Raw genomic sequence first — 10,015 nt, forward strand, 5'->3', positions numbered from 1 at the left:
ATGACTTTGTTTCATGTAGAAATGCCAGGATACCTGTTGTACATTTTTAGTAAACACTCAAGTTTCTAGAAAAGTCACAAGTTTACTACAGATGGCACTATGATCAACTTGTTTGTGGTGTTTGGAAAATCACCGACACCGGTGCACTCGGGGAAGAGCATGGGCTGCATCCCACCTGCGCACTGTGGTCCTCATTTGTGGCACGCAGGGCAGAGGTGCAGCCACTGTGCTCTGTCTCTGGGCAGTCCAGCTCCAGTGCTGACATTCTGAAAAACTACATACTATTTAGTTACAACCGACTTTCCTAGTTTTCTTTTCTTATAAAAGTCATGCTGGTGATATAAAATGCTGTAGCCACTACGGGAAACAGTCTGAAGTTTCCTCAGAAAATTAAACACAGAATCATCAATAATCCAGCAATTCCTCTTCTGGATATAGACCCGAAAGGAACTGAAAGCGGGGACCCCAACAGATTGTTTGTACACCCTTGTTCCCAGCAGCCTTATTCTCAATGGCCAAAAGCCAGATGTGTCCATGGACAGATGAATGGATAACCAAACGGTGTGTATACATACAGTGGAATATTATTCAGCCTTAAAAAGGAAGGAAATTCTGACACATGCTTCAACATGGATGAACCTTGAGAACCGTATGCTAAGTGGAATGAGCCAGTCACAACGGACTAATATTGCATGATTCCACTTATATGAGGTACTTAGAGCAGTCAAATTCATAGAGATAGAAAGTAGAGTGGTGGTTGCCATGGGCTGGGCAGAGAGGGAATAGGGAGTTATTGTTTAATAAGTACAGGGTTTCATTTTGGGAAGATGAAAAAAGTTCTAGAGATGGATGGTGGTGAAGACGGCAGAACAATGTGAATGTATTCAATGCCACTGAACTGTATGTTTAAAAATGGTTAAAATGGTAAATTTTGTGTTATGTTTCTTTAACTACAATTTAAAAAAAAAAAGAGTTATACCTTTTTTTTTTTGTTTTTATGTGTGTATCAGCAGGATAGTAAAGAGGGCATTTCAAAATATTTGTTTTTAAAAGGAAACATTACATGGAGAACAAGGTGTCTACAGTTTTATGCCCTTAGTGTTTTATGGCATATTTTATTTTTGTCTGGAGACTTTCTGGCACCCTCTGAAATATGTGGAGACACCTAGGCATCAGTAATGAAAGGCTGGGGATTGTTGGGGCACAGAATGGAAAACCCCCAGGGACTAAGAAAATATATATTTGAGCTTATGAGGATTGGGGCTGAGAGAAGAGCTACCCAGAGTCAGTTGAAGTTGGATCGGAGTTAGCGTGTCTGGGACTACAAACATTTTATATTTATGGAGCTTCTCACACTTTATGATGCAAAAGCACTCTGCATGTACAGTCCATTAACAGGAGGTGCCCACGGCAGAGTGGAAGGGGAACGAACTAGGAGTCGGGTCTGACTTGGCCACTTCAAAACTGTAAGCGTGATGTAGCACAAATGTCTTAACTTCTGGGAGTCCCATTTGCCTCCGTCTGCAATACATGAATATTCACCCACCTTATTATGAATACCTCCTGTTTATCGGATACCTACCACGGGCCAGGCACTTGTCACACATTTAATCATTGTGTCATTAATCATTTAGTCTTCACAACTGCCCTATGAGATTTCTATCATTATTTCTATCATACAAATTAGGAAAGCAACGCGGATACCATCAGATCCCCAGCCATTTCCTCCCGCTCACCAGAGGCATCTATGTGGCTTCCTATGTCTCTTTAGCCAGACTTTCCCTCTTGAGTCTCTTCTACCCAGATACAGTCAGCCAGGAGGGCCAAGCAGTTAAAACCCCAGAAGCAACCCTCAGCCAGTGAGGGGTGGGTGTCGGTGGGTAAACACCCCAGCACCCTCGCTCTGCAGTAGTACAATCCAGGGACATGTCCTCCATAGTTTCCAGGAGGCGCCCGTGGGGTTGACTCCCCACGGGCTTTCCTGCCTTCCCTGCCTCACTCCCCACTCCCTCTCGATGCTTCTTGGAATCAGCTCCCACACAAACTACCTGCACTCAAATACTTGTCTCCGGATCTGCTCTGAGGGGAAGGCAAAGAGCAGCTGAGGCTCAGAGAGTTAAGTTACTTGCCCGTGATCCCACAGTTAGAGAGCTTGGCCAAGCCACAATTGACAACCCACTCGTTCTGAATCCGAAGTCCCTCCGCGTGGTATCTGACCTGGTTGCTGGGGAATTGAGTGAAATCACGCAGATGATTACAAGGCTTCGTTCGCTCTTCATGACAGCCCTGTAAGGCCGATGAGCAGGTTAGTTTTATGCCCACTTTACAGGAAACTGGGGCTGAGTCTTGCACAAAGTAACCAGCTGATAAGCCACAAATGACAAGATGATTCTCTTCTTCCTCAGATTTATTCTCTATTTTTCTCTGCCTTTCTCTGTGCCCAGGAGGTCAACATTCCTGGAGTTCATCGCCCAGGCCCCTCACCCTCTGGCTTTCTGTCGCGATTGGCCAGTAAAAGTCATGGGCGGGAAGAGGGGGGAGGATGCTATTAGGCCCCACTCTCCCTCCGGCGGGCTATCATTTTAGCAAGGGCAGCATTCCTCTGCCTGAGACATAGCGCCTATCTAACCACCTTAATTTTTAAAAAGCACTTGAATTTGCCTAGGTTTTATTAGGAATCTAGGATCCTGGGAAAGGGGGAGGAAATGAGTTATGTTTGCTGAGACCCCAGGACACCTCCCTAGTGTCGGTTTGCCTCAACCTGCATCTTGGCTCCAGCTCTCAGCAGGTGTGGGTGGCCCACCCCACCTCCCCCCGGCCTTGCCCTTTGGCACATGCCATGGTTTCTGGTTCTTGCTCATTTCTCAACCACGGCATTTCTCAACCCCTGCCACACCTCTGCAAACCTAGATATCATCCCTCCATTACATTCTCTTTATTAAACTCATTCGAGGTGCCATTAAACTCATTCTCTTTCTTGCTGAGACTCTGCCTGACCTAAAGGGCTTAACACCTAGGAAGACCGGGAGCAAATAAAATACTTATAGAGCAAGTGCCATTTTCCAGGCCCTATGCAAAGCCCTTTCTATTCACAACCCTCACAGTTATGCTGTGAGGTGGGCATCATTCCGATTCCCATTTCACAGGTAAACAAACTGAGGCTCAGTAATGATACTTGGACCGTAATCCGGGGCGGTTAAAAATCGAAGTCCCTGTTCTCTCCTCTTCACCACAAAGACCACACTGTTCTCTAGCCTGACTTGCCCTCACTGGAAATAACTGTTAGAACCAGAGCCCTCCAACCTTGCCCTGGGCATGTCAGGAAACCAGAGAACACCCCGCCTGTGGTGAGGGCGTAGCATCTCTGTGGCAAATGAGCATTCCATGAATGGAAACAGCCTTTCCCTTTCGTGAGGAGAGGCAGGATTTCATGTGAATGTGTGATGACTGGCTAGGAGCCAAGAATAAGAGCAGGAAATGGGAGCCCAAGTGAGATAACTGCCCTGAACATTGAGGGGAGGGGGCAAGGTAAACAGAGGAGTTTCAATTTTGCAAAGCATTCGAGAGCTCCTTGGCTGAAGGATGGCCCTTAGGGAGCGCCAGGAATATTAGGAAAGAGCGGGAGACAGTCTTGGCAGGCGGGGGAGACTAAGTGCTGGTGGAGCAATTAAAGGGTGGAGCAAATGAGTAGGAAACCACAGAATAATGCACAACCCCAAAGCAGGCATCTGAAATGTGCACACACACACAAAATAAATAAAAAAATTTAAAAAACCCTATTATAAGGCAAAACAGAGCCGACGAAGTTTGTGCTTAGTAGCTGAAAATATTCAAAACAACATTTTGGAATGAGAAACATATGGAATAAAAGGCAGCTGTCATTCGATTTAGCAGCTTGAGAAATGTGACTCATCCCCATAGGGGTCAGGAGGCGGGACCGGTCAGAAAGAAAGAGGACTGAATGCTAACGAAGACGGGGCACTGAATGGGCGCACGGAGGGTTTTCCCCAGTGATTGACGATTATGACTAAAATACGAAACACTAGACTTCACAAGTTCTGTTAGAACATACCAATTTTATTCCTCCTACTCTACACCGATCAACAACTTACCCATTATAAATCATTTCCGGCTATTTTGCACCTACATTCCAAGCACTTTACTTGTATTATTCCCAATTCTCCCAACAACTCTGCAAGTAGGATTGCTGTTTCCTTATACAGATTTGGAAACTGAGGCACGAAGAGTTTGAGTAACTTGCCTAAGGTCACATACACAGTGCTTGTGAAAGGCTGAGCAAGGAAGTAAACCCAGGTCACTATTTCTCCAGGCATATTCCATTACCCCTTGGTGAATCCCCAAACTGAGGCTTGCTAGATGGTCCAATCCTGTTTTCAGAAGAAAAAAAAAATGGAGGAATAGAGAGGAGGTCAACATGTCTATGGAAGTGGTGGCCCTTGAATTTGAGTGGAGTTCTGTGGGGTCTGGGAAGAAAAATCTTAAGATTACTGAACCCAACTCTTATTTTAATGTCATTTTGAACCTTCCAAGGTCTCAAAGCCGGACAGCAGGGTAGCACAGGTCTCAAGCACAGTAGCCCATATTCCTGCCATTCATGTATTCATTCATTCATTCATTCGACAAACATTTTTCAAGTGCAAGAACTGTGTACTATGAAAATATTTTTCCAGTGAGCGACTGAAAGGTGCTCAATTTGTGTTTTCTTTTGATTGATTGATTGATTGATTGATTTTTCATTATAGCGCATTTCCACTTGATTCATTGCATCGGGTCTTCAAATGTTCCTCCAGAAGCTCAGGTCATCTAATAATCAGCATACTGCTATCTTTAGCATATTTACAATCGAATAGCAGTCCTTGGTTTTTTGCAGTAGCAATTGTGCTTTCTGTTCAGTAACACTGGCAGCTCTCAAAGCATGTATTATTTTCTTTAGCAAATATGAATGGTAAAGGGCTCTTATAGTCTCTTTTCTGAGCTGAGGAGGGCAATTGAAAGGGTTCTTTGTAAAGGCTTTGAAAAAACATGGGTTTGGCTAGAGTTTTAGTAGAAACCTAGAAACCTGGGAAGGGGAAATAAAATTACATAAGTTTGCAAAATCTCGAAACAAATTTTTTCTATTTGATCAGACCAAAGGCCAGGTTCACGTTGGCCTACTCATCAATAAGTTTTTGCTGTGTAACAAATGACCCCAGAAATGTAGTGGCTGCAAATAACAAACACCTATTATTTCTTGGGGGTTTGCTGGGTGGTCCATCGGGGTCTCTTTGGCCAGGCCTGGGTGGACTAGGATGCCACATTTACATGGCTGGGACTCAGCTGGGGTGACTTGGGCCTCTTTTCTCTCCAAGGGGCTAGCCTGGGCTTTTTCCCATACTGGTGGAAGGGGTTCTCAACAGCAAGAGAATAGCAACCCAATGGACAAGATCTTTTCAAGACCCTCTTGTATCATGAATGCTACTGTCGCATTGGCCAAAGCTAGTCACAAGGTCAAGCCAAATTCAGGGGGAGGAAAAATAGACCGCACTTCTTCATAGGTGGATCTACAAATTATTGTGGCCATTTTTGTCCTTATTCCCTCAGCTACTCGGAGTTTTGCTGGCTGAGGGCCCTCAACTGTCAGCCATCTCAGAAATTGCTCTTATTTTCCTGAAGAAAGCCACCTCACTCAAGGACACTGCTCTTTTCCAGGGCAGCCTGTGCAATGGTAACTGGTCAATGCAGGGATACAAAGGTGTAGCCTCTTGTCCAAACTTGAGACTAGTGTGAGAGGTCATCCAGCTTCAGAGTTCCCCCAATGGTCAGCCGAGGCCTTTGTTGAACCTGAATGCAATCTAGCTCCTCTCTCTGCTCAATCCTGCGTCTTTCCCTTCCACCACAGGCATCCATCCCGAGCACACTTTCCTTAGACCTACTGCAGTCTCATCGCTGCCCCAGCAGCTGCTTCCTGGGGACCTCAACCTGCCAGATGGTACCAGGAGCAGTCTGCGAAAGCAGATGGCAGGATGGGAGCTGGGGCTGGATCACCTGCCAGTCAACAAGCAATGAGAACCCCATTACTGTTGGTACGTGGGATTTATTGAGCCCCCAACACAAGATAGCGATGAAATTGGTAAAACCACCAGTGGTGAAATGGAATAGGATAGCGGTGGAAGAAAAGGTACTGGAGGATGTGACAGAGCAGGCTTTCGAAGAAATGGAGGAAGTAGGCATTACAAGGGCAATGGAACTGAATGGCTGTTGCTGGGGAACAGTGTATGCTTTGGGAAAAGATAACAAAAGTCTGAGAGTGACTAATAGTCAATTAAAAACTAAATGCAAAAGGGCAAGGGCTTCCTTGGTCCCATATAAAGAAATGCTCATCTCCTGCAGCCAAAAAGATTAAGTTCTCAACCAAAAAAATAAATAAAATAAGGGAAGGAGGCGGGGCTTCCGATACTTTTGTGAAGCAGAGCCACTATGCCAGCTCAGATTTTTATATGGGAAATAAATTTCTACCTAATTTAATATATCATTATTTGGGGGTCTATTTCATATCTAGTCCAAGTTATACCATACTATAGACTAAATGTGTGTGTCCCCCCAAATTTATATGTTGAAGCCTAACCCCCGATGTGATGGTATTAAAAGGCGGAAATTTGGGGATAGGGGTTAGATCGTGATGGAGACCTCATGCGCGGGACTAGTGCCATTATAAAAGAGGCTCCAGAGAACGCCCTTACTTCTTCCACCACCTGAGGACACAGCGAGAAGCTAGCCGTCTGCAGCCTAGAAGGGAACCCTCATCAGAATTTGACCGTGCAGGCACCATGATCTTGGACTGCCAGCCTCCAGAACTGTGAGAAATAAATTCGTTTTGTTGATAAGCCATCCAGTTTATGGTTATTTTGTTATAGCAGCCCAAATGGGCTAAGACATACCCAAACCATCAGCCCTCAGGTAACTTAAAATCAACGTCAGATGAGCAGAATTGGGGCTTCCAGGATGACAGGCTTGTGGCACTAACAATCTCAGGATCCATATGCACACAAGTGCTCCCGGCTGCTGGGCTGGCTGGAAAGCACAGTATAAGCTGCACAAATCTAAAAGGTTCAGAAGGGGAAAAGCTCTCTTTGCTTCTTAATAGAGCACTTGCCTCAGCCACACCTGTTTAGGGAATGTGCTAGATAACTTGCTTACTGGGTTAAATACCTGACAGCCCTTCTTCTAGGTAGCATCTGCACATCAACAAGAGTCTTCTCTATTACCTTGGGCAAGGTTGGCCATGAGGAGGGATGGGACCTCAGCAGCCAATGGCTGGTGGGGAAAGGAAGGCATTTGGCGGCATTTCTAAGGTGCTGATTTAGCATACTCCTTTTTCTTTTGTTGGATGAAAAGCCATTTGAGAAACAGAAAGGGGAGTTCAATAAGGACCAGTGTTATCAGGCTCTGAATGCTGAGGATTAGAGAACACAGCTTAGGTATGAAGCCAAAAGCCGGACTCTACCCCTTCCCTCCTGAATTCAATTTATGCACTCAGTGTCAGTCAGGTGCAGCTGCAGATTTCCCTGCACTCCTCCCTCCCCCAATCAATCCCAGCAATGCTAGATCTTCCAATGCTAGACCTGCCCTGGCTGCTTGCCTCATGCGGGAGGCAGGTGCAAATAAACTATTCACAACCTGTGGACAAAGTCCATCTCTGAGAAAAAGGGTTCGGAAGGCCTATATGCTCACTTTCCCCCATCTCAACCTCACCAATGAGCTACATCCCTCTCCCCCTGGGAGAGGGATTGGTAAGAGGAGTGGAAATAAGGATGTAGATGTATCAGAAGAGAGATAAGGGACTCCCCGCCCCATCCCCTCATACTAGAAGTCAAGGCTGGGTATTAGAGAAACCCAGTTATAGTACTGGCCCAGATGTGGAGGTTAAGATTTCTATTAAACTATCATAACAGTCACATCTACTAATATTTACTGAATACTCACTCTGTGCCAGACATTGTGCTAAACATACACATGACTTAAAAAAGCCTGGGCTCGGTCTGGACTTGCATCAATATGCCAAGGTGGCAGGGAGGGTCGGTGGAGAGGGATTGTTAAAAGGACTCAGCAGCCAGTTTGAAGAGGCTTCCACTGGCCAAAGATGAAACAGTTTGAACATAAATAAATATAATACCTGAAATGGATCAAAACCTATCAAGTATATTTAATTCTATAAATGTTAATGATACTTCTTTTGATGGATTTGCTTAATGCTTAGCGCGGGCAAAAACCATAATTGCTCACTGTTGGAGGATGCTAATGAACTAACTCCATATTCATAAAGCTAGTAAATAAGGAAAAAGAATCAAGCATTTATTCTGTTTTTTCTATGTGGATTATATCATTGGGTGACCAGTGAGATTTAGTTCCTTTTTTTAAAAAAAAGCATTCTCCCTAACAAGAAGAAATTATAGAATTCAAACCTAACCATTTTGCAAATCCTAGTAAATTAATAAATTTTAACGTTGAGCATCGACAGCCGCTACACTCACAAAAAAAAAGTCATCCAGATATTTCATGGTGGAAGAACACAGCACCACCTGTGAAGTGATCTTGCCAAGAGAAATCAAATCTAAATATGATCAAGACCTTCTAACCAAATACTAGTGTACACAGGGATGTCCCATCAACCAGTCCCAAGTGAGAAACTCTAGAAAACAAATAACCCAATTTCTTTAAGAAATAAAATACAAGGGAAAAAATAGATCTGGAGACAGACATCTAGAGTTTTTATTAACAAATTACAATATGGACTTTATTTGGATGCTGACTCAAACTGTTAGAGAAAAAAGCCTTCAAAACACTAATGAGGCAGCTAGGAATATAAACACTGGCTGGATTATTTGATGATCTTAAGGAACCATTGTTAACATATTTAGGTGTGACCATAGGATTATAATTATGTTAAAAACAAACCCTTCTAATATTTTAGAGATGTACACTGAAATATTTATAGATGCAATGATACAATCTGGAATTTGCTTCAAACTAATATTGAGAGAGATTAGATGGAAGTATATAGATAAAACATCTTTGGCCATGATTTGGTCATTGTTAAAGCTGGGTGATGGGTAAATGATTTATTATATGAGCCTCTATATGTTCATGAATATTTGAAATTTTCCACAATAAAAGTTAAAAGAAAAATTTGCAAAGGGGCCTGATTTAATGGGTGGGTGTGTGGGTTTTTGCAGGCATTCGTGCCTCTGGAGACTTATGTTTGGATTAAGACAGGAGTTCAGCTGGTGGTCAGGGTCCCAGGGACTGGGGAGGAAGTGCTAGGCAAACCGTCAGGCTCACTGAAGGGGTCTCACGACAGCAGAAATACTGGAATACAACAATCCAAAGAACCAGCAGAAACGTCACCAGAAAGACCTAGTGAGAAGTGCGGGGAGACCATAGACACTTGCTGTTTACAGTTGCCAGACTAACTTTCAGACCCCACCTCCTGGCAGATACAGGGCACTCAATGTACTGCCAACACTGCATAGATTGATTCCAGCACTGGGCGCAACAGAGCCTGCCAGTGAAGGTCCCCCGCGCTAAGCAGGAAAAAGGCAGACAGTAACCCTGCAACACCTTAACCCTCTGGAGAGAACGCTGAGATGATTTTAGGATTGAATGGCGGGTGCATAGTAGAAAGGTTTGATTGCCTACCTTCCCTTTCTGAGAAAAGTCCTCAGCCTCTATGTGGTTTGGACTGCCATGTTGGAGCCACATGACTCCACCCCTCTGGCCACAGCTGACTGATCCATGAATGCACACTTAACCCAAGGAGGGGGGTGATTCATAGACTGAGCTCAGTCTATCAGAATCCTCAAGAATTTGAACTAGTAAACTAAGAAACCGAGATTAAGAACTGGGAATCCCACCATCAGACAGTCGAGGCATTTTGAACTCATGGTGATGGACTAAATTGTGTCCCCCTGGAAAAAGTCTTACCTCGAAACCTAACCCCAGTGTGATGGTATTTGGA

At 44.3% G+C, this 10,015-nt stretch overlaps 1 long non-coding RNA gene across 6 annotated transcripts in view; it reads right to left on the reverse strand.

Moving 5' to 3' along the window:
• Window positions 1-9,781, reverse strand: part of LOC107195859 — a 120,542-nt gene extending 110,761 nt beyond the window's left edge. For all 6 annotated transcript variants that reach the window (XR_003047117.1, XR_003047118.1, XR_003047113.1 and 3 more), the window contains exon 1: window positions 9,697-9,781. This is a non-coding gene — a long non-coding RNA (uncharacterized LOC107195859). The remainder of the gene's footprint in view (window positions 1-9,696) is intronic.
• Between the last annotated feature and the right edge of the window lie 234 nt (window positions 9,782-10,015).

The sequence above is a fragment of the Pteropus alecto genome, unplaced genomic scaffold (assembly GCF_000325575.1).
Source record: "Pteropus alecto unplaced genomic scaffold, ASM32557v1 scaffold94, whole genome shotgun sequence".
In the NCBI taxonomy this organism is placed as follows: domain Eukaryota; kingdom Metazoa; phylum Chordata; class Mammalia; order Chiroptera; family Pteropodidae; genus Pteropus; species Pteropus alecto.